Source organism: Leuciscus leuciscus, assembly GCF_965113295.1.
Source record: "Leuciscus leuciscus genome assembly, chromosome: 16".
In the NCBI taxonomy this organism is placed as follows: Eukaryota; Metazoa; Chordata; class Actinopteri; order Cypriniformes; family Leuciscidae; genus Leuciscus; species Leuciscus leuciscus.
This window is the reverse complement of record NC_138740.1, coordinates 27,402,726-27,417,317: the sequence shown is the minus strand read 5'-3', so window position 1 is coordinate 27,417,317 and position 14,592 is coordinate 27,402,726. Positions and strand designations below refer to the sequence as shown.

Sequence of the window (14,592 nt, the reverse complement as noted above, 5' to 3'; positions counted from 1 at the left end):
CGCCAGACTACTGACCAAATTAAACCCGCTTTCTACAACCTCTCCGCTTTGACCTAGGAACAATCAACATATTTACTTACCTGGCTGGCAGGTAACGTAAGAAGCCGCGCAAGCTCGGAATCTGTTTCAAGCGTTTTAAATCTCAGCTCCCTCCATCGATTAAAAACTTAACTGATGTTCACTTTATTGTTCTCTGGACTCATATATTCCGTTCACGCTTTACGCTGTTGTTGACAAGGGAATTAAGAATAGTTTGCACCATCCAAACTCTCCAAGTTCATTAGGCACGTTATCGGCTTCCGGCTTCCCATATAGCCTATGGAATGCCCGATCTAAAGCGCAAAATGATTGACAAGTAGAACATGCTTCAAAAGCTATCCGATGGACCCTTTTCCATCATCAACATCATAAATCCTGCAAAGTTTGCTATATATATTTATATATATATATATATATATATATATATATATATATATATATATATATATATATATATATATATAGCCTACTATATTGTATTATATTAATTTTGCATCAAATTACAAAAAACTAACGCTGCTGCTTCTAATAGCCTACTATGGAGGAAATGACGGTAAAATTGATATAGGCCTCATTTGTCTCTTCTGACTGCCGTTATCAATCTTTCTCTATATTTTTTCCTCTTTTTGAAAGTTGTGAAAACACTATTGTGGGGTTTTTCTTTTTGCTATTTGAGCAAATGGGAACACAAAAATATTTAATGTAGTTTTAGAAGTGTATGATGACTTCCGCTTTTGAGAAACCCAGAAATGTGAAAATGGTCCATTGGCTAAACAAAAACCAGTGTCGTGGTGGCCACTTTGTATTTTACTGTTTATACAGAGAGACTTTAGGGCTGTCACAGAGTTCCGCACGAAATCTTTCGTGAATTAGGGTCATTTCTGCATAGCATTCCATAAAAATTACGTAGGCTACCACAATTTAGAATTTGTTATGCCTTCTTGTGTTGAAAAACAGCAAAACAGCGATGAGAACTGGAAAAGAAAGCAGGGTATTGTGCGTGAAGCGCTGAAAAGGACGTAGCGCAACGATTACAGACTTTCCAAAAATTAAAGTCTAGTGCTGAGTCCCAATTCGCATACTATCCGTCCTAAATAGTATGCGAAACTAGAATTAGTACGTCCCAAATCGTAGTATGTTGAAATGAGTATTCCAAAGATACCCGGATGGTCTACTATTTCCGGTTAGAATTCGAAGTGCAGATCAATGCACACTCTAACGGCTAATATTGCCCACAACCCATTGCGTGCGGGAGGGAGGAGCTTTGCGGTGATGTAGACATGGCAGTCGGATGTAGCAGCGGAGATGCGCCCTCAGTTTTTAAGTGTAAGAATTCAAATGTTTAACCCTAATTAAAGTTATATTTTATTGTCTCGTAATATTAATGAGTTTATGTTGTGCCAAAAAAGTACCGTGTTTATCTTGTAGGGTCCGATGAAGATACTGAGCGCCTCATTGCAGGCTACAAAACAATAAATAAAAGGCTCTAGTACAGTGTCATGCAAGTGTCTTTTTTATGTATTTCTTTTGATGTTTCTGTCTGACTTATTTGTAGTAATACTGTGGCTATACAAATGTTAACTTTATCAGTCCAACCAAAGAAACATGGTTACTACAAGCATGGTTCATTTTCATCGGGGTACACTCTAAAAAATCCTGGGTTATTTCTTCAACCCATTTTCTGGGTTATTTGTGTTGGGTTAAAATTATGGGTTATTTTTTCAGAGAGTAACCATTTTCTGGGTTATAGGGCTAATATTTTGACCCAATTTATGGGTTGTTTGGGTTTCTGGGTTATTTTTCAAAGAGTAACCCATGTTCTGGGTTATAGGGTTGGCTTTCTCTCTCTCTCGCAGTTGTTCTGGAATTTTCTCACAACAGTCGTTTGAAATAACCGTCGCTTCGCGCTCGATCCGTTTTGGCCTGTGCTTCATCGGTGCAACTTCATCTATATTCAAGGTAAGAGAGTATTTTCAGTGTTGATGTAATGTTAACTTTTCTGTGTCCATGTCCCTGTTGCTAGTTTAGCACCATTTGCTAAAAAAAAAAAATAAATAAACACGTTGCTACGTTGAGACTAGCGTTAGCCGTGGTAATTCTGTGGTTGGCATGTAGCCGCGGCTATCACGACAACATCTAGGTCTAGGACAACTCGAGGTAACGTTATCGCACACCGGACGCGATTTTGAACACGGTCCTGAGCCGTTGCTGGGTGCCGCGGACAGACCGCCGGTGTGTGTGTGTGTGTGTGTGTGTCCGTTACACTCATAGAGAATAATGTGTTCGAATTTTAAAGACGCGGCGCAGCGCTTCGCGTCCGGTGTGCGAGCCCCTTGAGAGAGTGCACGTCTATGGCGTTCCGATCGGCTCTTTATTATGACTTTGCTACATGCACTCGTCTCAATGAACGTCTCACTCAACGTCTTATTTTTTTTTTTTTTCTGCTATTTATTCCATTCATTTTAAGACGCAGACGTCACGCAGACGTCACGCTGACGTCACGTAAATCACGCGTGGCAGTGAAGTGTCGAGTCAGACGTCACGCGTCATTCACGTGTGGCAGTGAAGTTATTATTTTTTTTTTTCTCTAACACGTATTTAACACGTATTTAACACTCGACTCAGCACAGCTCAGTGCAGTGTGCCAGCGGTTGCGATCGGTTCTTTAATATGACTGTGCAACATGCACTCGTCTCAATGAACGTGACACTTGCGTCTGTCTTATAACGTGACGTCTGCGTCTGTGATTTATATATTGGATATTGTGTGTGTGTGTGTGTGTGTGTGTGTGTGTGTGTGTGTGTGTGTGTGTGTGTGTGTGTGTGTGTGTGTGTGTGTGTGTGTTGTTTAACCCACATTTTGGGGGCCAAATGCCCCCTACAAAGATAGAAATATGAAGAAACAAACTTGATATAGGCTATTGCATTTTTATAGCTTATTGTTAGGGTTGTTATTGTGTTTTTAATTTTTTATAGTTTTAAAAGGCCTAGGCTACAGCACTTTGGTAAACTAGAAAACAGACAACTCGATCGTGCAAACACTGTTTCTGTAGATCCTTTAAATAGAAGAATAGAATTGAAAAATAGGCTATATTTTTTATATATAAGTCACCTGTGGTGAAAAAAAAAACGACTGTAAACTTTTTTTTTTAAATAGTTTGTAAACTATTATTTGACTTTTTGTTTATGACGTTTTGCCCCTTTATTAAACATTTAAAATATTCACAAATTAATATGGATTTTCTTTTTAGATTTTACTGGTTTTCTAAGGCCAAATTATTTTCCCGCAGGGCTGAATGAGAAGAGCCATCTCTGGAAACATACAGAGAGCTGATTTAGGCTATAGGTGGTTTATAGGCTAATGATAATAAATGTGTCTGAAAAAATAACGAGGCATTTTAATTGTTTTTATTAATAAACTAGTATTTTCTAATCAGTGTCGGCTGCAAACATATCCATCTCCGCTGTAAAGCGGATGCGCCTTTAGATAGAAATGCACCGTTCATGCGGATTATCAGACAGTATTTGCTTTCGATTCAAATTTGTTCGTTTAAAATTGGACATTTCAAGCTTTATTTTGTTTCAGTTCATTTTTGAGATGCGCTCCAGTTCACGGAGATCATGAAAGCGCGCCTGATTGTTTTCTTTTATTTCACGAAATCAAAACGTTTTCTTGTTATTTTGAGTTTACTCAAATAAAAGTAGTTGCAAATTATTTATTATTATTTTCTATATGACCATAAATTATGAGCATTTTAAGTTGTTTCCACTGTTGATAGGAAAATACAAGTGTTCGCGCCCGCGCCTCCGTGCCACGCAGTGCGCGCTCCACTCCGCACAAACCATTGGATATGCGTCAAAATCTTGTGTTGATTTGTGATTATCAAATAAAACCCTGTATTATTATTGTCTAACCTGTATTATGACTGACATATGACGAATTGCTTTGTTCCTTTTTTCGATAAAAGCGTCTTGTAAATATTGTTTGTTCTTTATTTTTTCTTTATTTGTTGTCATTGTTATAAATAACAACGAAATAACATCAGAGAATCTTACAATATAAGTGCAATAAAAACTCCATAAAGTGCAATCCGTTATATCACCAGTCGACAGGGAAATAACAATTGTATAAACAATATACTATGGATTGTGAGATGTAGAAAATAGCACAGCAATGCATTCCCAACTATTAAAGTTGTGTAGAGAGAGAATTTTGGTGTATTTGGTGGGGTGGGTATAAATTGGAGGAATATTTTTTTTCGGCCCGTCCTCACTAGAACAGCAAGCGATACGTTGTTAATTATTGTATTGTGTATTAAGTGGAATACTTTAAATTGTCTTAGCGTGCATGGTTAAAGTGATTCTCAATTGTAGCGGGTCCAGGAAAAACGAGGCCCTTTAAAAAAAGTTATATATCTTCATTACCTAGAGATAAAATTAGGGTATACAAAATACAAAAAGTAGTCAAAACGCATAACAGAACATATATATATATATTTTTTACAATATTATGTGCTTATTATTTTCAATTAACGAAATGTCAATCTTCATCTTTATAACAGAAGATAGCCTACAATACAACAATCTTCAAGATACAGTATAATCTTCACATATAAAGGATTGCCACCTTTAAAACAGTCCTTTTCGTTTAGGAACAAACAATGCAGAAATACATAGCATATTAATTTAATCTCTTTTTTTCGTTCATTTACTAATTAGGCTATATATGTTAACTCAACTAATGCAATGTAAATAACTGGATAATTACTATCCAATAAATAATAAGTAAAAAATGTCAAATAAATGTATTGATTAGAGTTGCCATAGACTAAAGATTTTTGTAGTCAACTAGTAGTAATTTATTTAAGCAATTAGTCGACTAATCGCACGTTTATATTAATTAAATACTGGGTGCATGCATGGTAGGCTATAGCTCAAGCGCACGCATAAATCTTGCTGCAAAGCACCAGCAAAAGTAGGCTAATTATAATAAATGTGTCTGAAAAAAATAAAGAGGCATTTTAATTGTTTAAAGTGTTTTTTTATTTTTTATTCGTGTCTGCAAACATATCTCCTCCGCTGCGGATGCGCCTTAGAGAGAAAGACACTTTCGATTTGAACTTGTTCATTTAAAAGTAGCCATTTCAAGTATATTCCTCAAGTCTGACTGTGAGGCAGTAGGGCCTACACTGTTTCAGTTCATTTTTGAGACGCGCTCCAGTTCACGGAGATCATGCGGCTGATTGTTTTATTTTATTTTACAAAAGCACAATGTTTTCTTGTTATTGTGAGTTTACAGAGCATTACAGGCTATTTTAAGTTGCTCCCACTGTTGATAGGAAAGTGTTCGCGCCCGCGCCTCCGTGGCATGCAGCAAGCGCGCTCCACACTTCGCACAAACACTGGATATGCGTCAAAATCTTGTGTTTATATGTGATAATCTTATATTATGACTGACATTTGACGAATTGCTTTGTTCCCATTTAGGATAAAAGCGTCTTCTAAATATGTAGCCTAGACTAGCCTGCATATTAATAATGAATTATAATTATTTGCGTTTTTACCTAACTATAAATGAGTTCAGTTGGCTAATGTTTTTCATGAAATAATTTATGAATGTTTTATTTTTATAACCTAACCTTTTACAGTTTTGGAAATGTTTAAGAAATTCAAATAATAAATAGACACACCGTTTTATGACTCTTTACTGTCCAAGCAGGACATGAACTGATCGATTATCTCTTTTAGTTACAGTGCATGAATGAATATCAGGATATGTTGACAAGAAACAATGGCAAACAAATATTTTAACATGAACATTTGGAATAAAAGCTATACATAAGCAAGGTAAAATCACTTAATTGCTAATAAAATACAACTGAAGATCAGTGGGAAAAAATAATAAAGAATGAGTGTGTGGAATGTGCTGGAAACCGCCCTTGCAGCAGACTATGGCAGACGCAGACGTCACGTTCGGCACACGAACGAGTGATGTGGCAGACGCAGACGAGACGTTCGGCAGACGCAGACGTCACGTCCGGCACACGAACGAGTGATGTGGCAGACGCAGACGAGACGTTCGGCAGACGCAGACGTCACGTTCGGCAGACGCAGACGTCACGTTCATTGAGACGAGTGCATGTTGCAAAGTCATATTAAAGAGCCGATCGGAACGCCATACACGTCCGGTGAGCGATACCTCGAGTTGTCCTAGACGCGACGCGTCACGCGGCGCTTCTCGTCCGGTGTGCGAGCCCCATAGCCGCGGCTACAGAGCGACGAGGCAACACAATAGTTGAGTTATGTTTACCAGCTGTGCCGTGCTTATCATATTATACAGTGCTCTACTGGCTGAAGTAGTGAGAGTTAAAGAAGCGGGTCAAGTCTTCAAATTGTTGCTAACCTCTATATTGCTCTCCAGGTCATTTTGAATGGACAGTTTTGTCGCTGATAAGCTAACTGAGTGGCAGCTGTCTGAGCTGACAGAGAATTTTAGAGGTGAGCATTTTACTCTTATTGCCCTTATATCATCTCTCTATACCTACATTTTTTTTATTTTTTTATAAGACTTAAATGTGTCAGTGCAAGATTTTGTGAAAGTCACAACTTCTTCGACAGTGGGGTATGTACAACCCTAAAATATTATTGTGCCTTGTCTTTAAGCTGTTATGCATAAGAATGGGCTGTCATTACACTTTTTAAAGAAAGAAAATATGTCATTCACACAAAATGGGTAATGTTAATGCTGCAAAAGAACCACATTAGTTAACTAGCAATTTGGGCCATGTAAAAAAAAAAAATAAATAAATAAAAAGCCACTGCATTACCTTAAAAGTGATTATTTGTTAGCTTGATAATGAAAGAGTGTCTGGTGAGTGGTTCACAATTGTCTCGACTTATTAACAATACTCATGTTGTCTTGTTTTCTGTCTTTCAGATAGATGAGGAGGCATTTCTTCTCTTTGATGAGGACACTATCAAAAATCTTGTCCCCAAAGTTGGCTTAAATTCCTGAGGCTCTTCTGAGAATTGTTGTTTATTTTTCTATTTTTTATTTCTAATATTGTTATTACAGTGTGACCTAAAATAAATATGAAAATAAACATGTCCAAGTGTGTGTTTTTTCTTATAGATTTTTATTTAATGCAATAAAAATGTAAAAGTGCTTGAAGTGTGTAATATAATGTAAAACAAAGTTTTATTTTCTGAAATAAGGCATACTGGGATAGTGACCCAAGTTAGGTTATTTTTGACCCAACTCCTGGGTTAAAAAATGATCAACTAATTTTTGGGTTATTTCTACCCAGATGTTGGGTTTTTTAAACCCAATATTTGGGTCAGGTATTTAACCCATAATTTGGGTCAAAAAGCATAACCCAATTTTCTGAGTTGAAATAACCCATAAATTAGTTGGTCCCTTTTTAACCCAGGAGTTGGGTCAAAAATAACCCATTATGGGTTATTTTTGACCCAGGAGTTTTTAGAGTGTATTTTTAAGTATTATACATAAGTATAAGATTAATTATAAAATACGTTAAACAATAGTTACACTATAAACTTTAAATATTTTAACTCAGAAAATAAGTAGCTTTCGTTACACACATTTGCACATGAACGTCCGAACCAGCCGCCTCACAAACGACCTGCGTTTGGTTGATCTACGACGACGCCCCGCTTCACTCCTCAATTTGGTAAAACACATTGTAAATGTATTGTGGAAAAAAAGATGGGAATAGTAAATAAAATTATATTGGATATATAAGAATGAATGAAATGTAAAATGTTTTGTTAACAGTCGCGGTGTGCGTAACTAGGCAACCACGTTCCCGTTTACGTTGCATGACGTCATCGAAGTATGTCCCAGAACGTGCATACTCTTTTGCTACACACTCAAAAGTATGTACTTTTTCATCACAAAAAAAGTACATACTTTTAGGTCGTAGTATAAGTAGGCGAATTGGGACTCAGCCACGGTCACCATAAAATTAAACTGATTTTTTATTGTAATTTTTTTGCAGTATTTATTATAAATGATTTATATGTGCACTGCACATCTTTTTTTCGTCATGTTCCCTTGTGATCTTTAACGTACAAAATCAAGTCTGCCCAATATTTCTTGGTTGAGAAGAAAATAATATTGCAACTTCTGTTTCATGCCGACTTTAAACACTCAAGTGCTATACAGAGATTTTTTTTATTTCACATTGTATTGCGCATGCAACACTAACATCTGACTAATAAAAAACTCTTTAAAATGGTCTCCTTCAAAATCCTGTGCACCCTGAAGTCCAGTTCATCCAAATGGATCTGGTAAATCATAGACGTGTTTAATGTAATTTTATCAGTTCACAATTTCATTTTGTCAGTGTTTATATTTGTCATTGTTACATTTTACAGTTACTTGGATGTGCATTCATTTTCAGAGCAATACATTGGTTTGTCATCTATAATTTCCTCCATCCATTTTCCAAAGCACTTGGTCGCGGGGTGCTGGAGCCTATCCCAGCGTCTCAGGCTGTAGGCAAGAGTCAATTATTACATACTCAAAATACACTAAGGAGTGCTCCAGTGAAAACATAACACATCTAGATATCAAAAAGATTTGTTAGATTTGTGCAAATTGTGTCTGGAGGATTCTCTCCAGGAGCTCACAGATTACATGCTCAAACGGGACGGGAGGTGGATAGAATGTGTAAAAGTTGCAAGGACGTCCAGCATCAGACGCAGCAAGAACCCACCAGGAAATGAAACTGGCACACGGCTATCTAAATTTCATCTTGAATTGAATAGCAGAGCAGGTTTGTATGTCGGTATTGTGAGGTGGCTGCTGAGCCGTTTGCTGCATCCCTTAATCCTGCCACCTACGGAGATTTAACCACAACCAACATGCTTTCCATTAGCCAACCTACAGGAGCAAGCATGCAGAGAAGATGGGGAGGTGGAGATAGAACGGGGGCTTTGTGAAGGACAGATTCAGGTGTGACTGACAAGCAGACAAGGAGAGGAAAAGGAGGCTGATTGAGTGACAAAGCGAAAATACAATACACATGACTCTTTTCAAAGGTAAATATTATGCATTGCTTGTTGCAAAAAAGAACATGTGAACCTATGGATTTACAATAAGTTTCTGTATAAATAGGTAATACTTTTTGATCTGAGCTTAAGTTAAGTCACAACACAATCTGCTTACAAAAATTCACACAAATAAGGATGCATTTTCATGCCTGTATTAAATATACAGTGTAAACATTGGTTACACTTTATTTTAAGGTGATGTAGTTACATTGTACTTACGCAAATAAGTAATGAGTAATAGTAATTAACTATGTACCTACTATAGGGTTACGGTTAAGGTTTGGTTTAGGGTTAATTACTTGTAATTATGCATCATTTACTGTTATTACTATAGTAAGCAGTAATAACGTGTAACTACGGCACCTTAAAATAAAGTGTTACCTAAACATTTAGGAACACTTTTTCATTTAACAGAAAAAGTATGTGAACCTCTGCGCAACCGTCTGATTTTTTTCACCATTCCTCTTTATAAAACTGCTGATTGTCCAATGCATCACCCAACTTCTGCTGAGCTTCCATTTGCAAACAGATGGCGTTATTCTCCATGTCAAATCTCCTGAAAACCTTAGGGATTTATTGCACCGTCGAGAAAAGCAAGCTGTCCAGGCCCTGCGGGTCGAAGTTTTGATGTTTCAAATTTTATGGCCAATTAATGCAGAAATGGAAGAATTCATTAACATGTTCTTGCAACTGTATATCTGCATGTGGAGTGTGAAGATTGTGAAAGCTCAGATTTGCAAGTATTTTTACATAATTACATAAGGAGCGTTCTTATTCATTTTTCCTCATTTGATGGGAAACCTTACAGCCAGGTGAATTTGCCTTATTTTTTATCTCAGGAGTCAGAGACAGGTGTTAATTAACACATGCTTGTGTGTACAAGTGAATCTGTAGGTGTTTTTATGAGCTATTAAATGCATCACACCAAACAACAATTTCTCGCAGGTACATCACCTTCACGGCTGGCCCTTATTATCCTTTCATCTACCTCCCAGGAAGCGCCAGGTGCCACTCCCAGCCAGTCTCTTAATGCCAAACCGATGCCACTTTCTGCTGACAATAACAAGCAGAATGTAGCATTCATTATCAGCGCCGACAAGCAGGCTCCTCTGGCGAAAAGTAAACTTGCTGCACTCTCACTGACTACAGCGTATCTTTCTTCAAACTTTTGTCTACTTTGCATCTGTATACTGAAAATCATATTTCAGTATCATTCACAGCCCACAATGGCTGTATAGCTCTCGTGTTGACCTTGTGGAAGGTTCATGCATTTGCATGCAGGAATATTAGTGGACTCCCGAAGGACGGCCACAATGAATGTAGTTCAGTTTAAATTCAGCATCATCCGAAAGCAGCTCGGTCGTCAGCCGCCTGGATTAATTTGAAAATTACAGAGTGTATCTTCATCTCTAACTAGCATGGAGAATGTGACTCAGCCCCTTTTGCAATGATAATAGTATTTATCTGAGCTACTTAGAAAGGGAACTTCTCATACTGATATGGATTCCCACAGGGGCTTCAACACAAAAGGAAACTTGGATTTTAATTATGTTTTAGGCCAGCAGTTCTGGATTTGCAGACTCAGCTTTGTCATTCTCACTGTAGGGCAACGTTGAATATATAAGTGTTTTCTAATCATTTAAATGTCAAGCGTGTCAATGTTTGGATGTTAAAATATATATATTCTCTTGTCCCAGGTGGTATCAAAGCATTGAAATCAGTTGTGCTGCTTAACATGTGGAAACTGTGATACATTTATTTCAGGATTCTTTGATGAATATATTTCAAAACAACAGCTTTAATTTGAACAGAAATCTTTTGACACGTTTGATCAATTTAATGCATCTAACAAAAACATTAATTTCTTCTTCAAAATAAATGTGACTGGCCCCAAGATTTTAAAAGGTTGTGTATATTATTATTAATTCTAAAGCTATTTTTATTATACATTACATTACATTTATATGAATTATCAAAATAGAATTGCTCACATTTAATGCATTAAGGCTTTGTAGACTTAAATCAGTAACACTTTATTTTGATGGTCCCCTTTAGACATTCTGTTGACTATAAGGAACCATTGCACCAATGTCAACTACAGTTATTAGAGTATTAGTAGAGTAGTAGACTGTCTACTGAATATTTGCTAACTCTTTAATTTGATGGTCCCCCAACAGACATAACTTAGTATAACTTTGCAAGTATATCAACTTACTATTAACCATAACCTCTTATTCTATTAACCCTTAATACTTGGCTACTAATACTGATAACATAATGACACACACCAGAGACACACACCAGAGATTTTTCACCTAAAATAAAAAATTTGAATCATACCATTTTAATTTATACTTAATTTGCATCGCGAGAGCTACAGTTTCTGGCCACCACATTTAAAAAGAGTCATATTGTCTAAGGGTCATAATGCTGGAAAGTGTGTACGACCAGCTTGACTGTGAAATTGTGTTTGTAGATGCCTAAGAGCATCCGCATTCTTAATAAGCTTAAAGGGTGTTCACAAGCCTACTTTGTTTAGCTAAATGAACAATCTGTTTGTCCTGCAGGATATGACTAGCTTCCCGAATGTAATCTGTCGTCTGATAAGTGTCTCCCGCGACACATCCTGCTATACCTGACAGGTTAAGTTAAGCCTTAGTGTTGTTTTCCCTCAAATAAATCATCGCAATAACCAGCTGGCACAAGTAAACACACACACACCTCTCTTCACATTATGTGCTTTATTGTCTTGTCAGTTAGAATCAGTTTCCACAACATGCCATTCATTTAAAGGGCCTGCTAGTCTTGATCAAAGTGACATATGGAACATGGCAGCCCTATGCTTTTTTCTTTTACATGCTATGTGACTTTCGGAAACCTTTGTACGATCCATTATCCATGCATCTCGCCTGCCTACTACACACACTCTCTGAACAGCGTGCCCTTGACTGGTCAAACTACTTGTGATTTTCACATTTCACAGTAAATTAGAGTGAGTTGCACTTTTAAATGTGTGAACAACAACCTGAAAGGGGAACGCATAGATTGTTTATGTCAACCTCCGAGAGCATTAAAAATGGGGAGGGGGGAGGGGGTCAAGCATACATTTTTATCACACCTCTGCTCACTTTTCATTCTCGTTCTTTAGTTTACTGATATGAAGTGAAAAAATAAAACTAAAAGACATAAATCTCACGCCTCTGAGGTAATTTTCATCACTGAAGTTAGAGGTCCACATTATCTGATATTACTGCCAACAACAGCCTGGAGCGTGACACTTGCATGCGATATGCAGTGCATATGATTTACAGTGTAATATGACCAAGACTAAACCTAAACCATAAAAAGGGACCATCAGCATCAACGAAAATTATTATGGAATATATTACCCACCTAAAAAACATGATCAAATTTGGGCTTATAATAACCAAGCCATCTCGCTGTGTGCGAAATGACAATAAGACAAGCTGACCACAGCTGTGCCTGTTTTTAATTCCCTATAATGAGCCAAATGTTACCAAGCACGAGTGGTGCTGTACAGCACTTTGCAGAAACGTTGGCCCCCTTTTACCTCTTAGAAGCCTAATTAGCTAATCAGAACCCTGTTATTTAATAAAAGTGCTATAGTTCCGTCCGGCTGTTCTAATCAGTATTATTGTCAAAAGCTCCTTGACCTCAGCAAGAACGAGTTCACACAAAATACGCAAGCCTGGCTATGTGAAAAACTATAGTGTCATGATTTGAACTACTGAGACAAAAAGGCTAATTTAAAGGACAATGAGCGACCGATTGAATCTTCAGAGGGTTGTAGGGATTGCCAGACCCTTACGAAAAAGTTTATTCAAGTGTTCTATACTTCTTTTAAACAAAAAATAAGAAAGCATACTTTCAGTCTACTTTGTACAGCATGTACTTCTCTGAAATACACTCAAAATTGCAAAAGTACACTTGACTATACTTGGCCTATACTTGTAGCCTACTCAGTATTTTGACCGAGCTATGAAAATATTGATTTATTAAAGAAAACAGATATGTTCCTAGTTCTGAGTATCTTAATTTTTGTCTCTAGTCCACAGGTTGTGTACATAGGAATTTACTTATTTTCCCACGCCATTATCTGAATTTTCGTTTTCACTGTTATACGGTAGGGGCCGGGGGCGCTATTACGCATTTTCTGAAAGAGTACAGAATCTCCAGATCAAAACACAGGTGAAGAAGAAGCAGAAACAAGTGACAGAAGATTTCTTACGTAAATGTGAAACAAAAATTTTTTACAGTCTATGGAAACAACGCAATCATCAGACAGCATATAAATCAAAACTGCCTCGTTACCGAATTAAATGTCGACCGAGGACGGTTTAACGACTGTGAAGCTATGGGGATGTTGATGGACTCGATCTACTATCTATATGTTTGATCATCCTTCTGAATCCGATCCGGTCATAGTCTTTGACAAAAATCGCTTTTTTGTTTAAAATGTTGCTTCTTTTGAATGAAACTTACCCACATCCAAGTGTTGATAAAAATGATGCATGAAGCTAGAATGAAATGCTTTTAAAATGGAAAGAGTTAGCCTACAATTAGGCTAGCCTATATTTCAAGTATAAAAAACTTAGTGCCTAAATAGGAACATAGTAGTATACTTAAAGTGCAAAAATAATATATAAATAGTAAACTATAAGTATGATAATATGTTCACTTAAAGAAAACTTACAAGTATGTATACGTGCAGCATAAAACTACTAAACTACACTGTAAAAAAATCCAACTTACGTTTTGTATGACAAATTCAGTTTTTAAAGTTTATTCAACTGTTTAACATGAAAAAAGTTGAGAAAAGTTGAGATAACTCAAACACGTAAGTTGAGAAAACTCAAAAATGTCCTGCAGCTGGTTGCCTTAAACTTTTAAGTTTTCTCAACTTTTTTTTTTTTACAGTGTAGTAGTTTACTGATAGTATACTTCAAAGTGTACTTTCATAAACCAAAAAATGTGCTACAAGTATTTGATTAGTAAACTATCAGTATACGTATTAGTTCACTTTTATACACTAAAAAGTGGGCCAATTTATTCCCAAGTAGTATTGAAACAGTACACTTACAAGTAAACTTCTAGTTCATTGATATAAGTATACTTACTGCATAAAGTATGCTTAAAAATTTACTTGACATTTACTAAAGTATTAATTAATAAAATAAACTTGAAGTATACTTATTTTTAAAGGGGAAATGGGCCCTTTCTGCGAGATCCCCTGTGCTCTCATCATTTTTCAAAGTAGGCCAGCCATCACAGCTGCACCGTGAATCAGAAGTGAAATTTCCATTGGAAATGGGGGGCTTAGCACTCTTCCGTGACGACGGAGTGTTGCAGGTGGATGAGTGAGACAGCATGAAGTAGCCTGTAAGCATCCTGAAGAGAGACATTGCATTCTGGGAGGAGATGCAGGGCAAACAGCATCAATCTGGGTGAGTTGGGTGCC

At 36.8% G+C, this 14,592-nt stretch overlaps 1 long non-coding RNA gene across 1 annotated transcript; it reads left to right on the top strand.

Moving 5' to 3' along the window:
* Positions 1 to 1,687: 1,687 nt before the first annotated feature.
* Positions 1,688 to 7,145, top strand: LOC309478552. Its single transcript, XR_014199028.1, has 3 exons — positions 1,688 to 1,998; positions 6,460 to 6,536; positions 6,976 to 7,145. It is a non-coding gene; the product is annotated as an uncharacterized lncRNA (long non-coding RNA).
* The last annotated feature ends 7,447 nt before the right edge of the window (positions 7,146 to 14,592 follow it).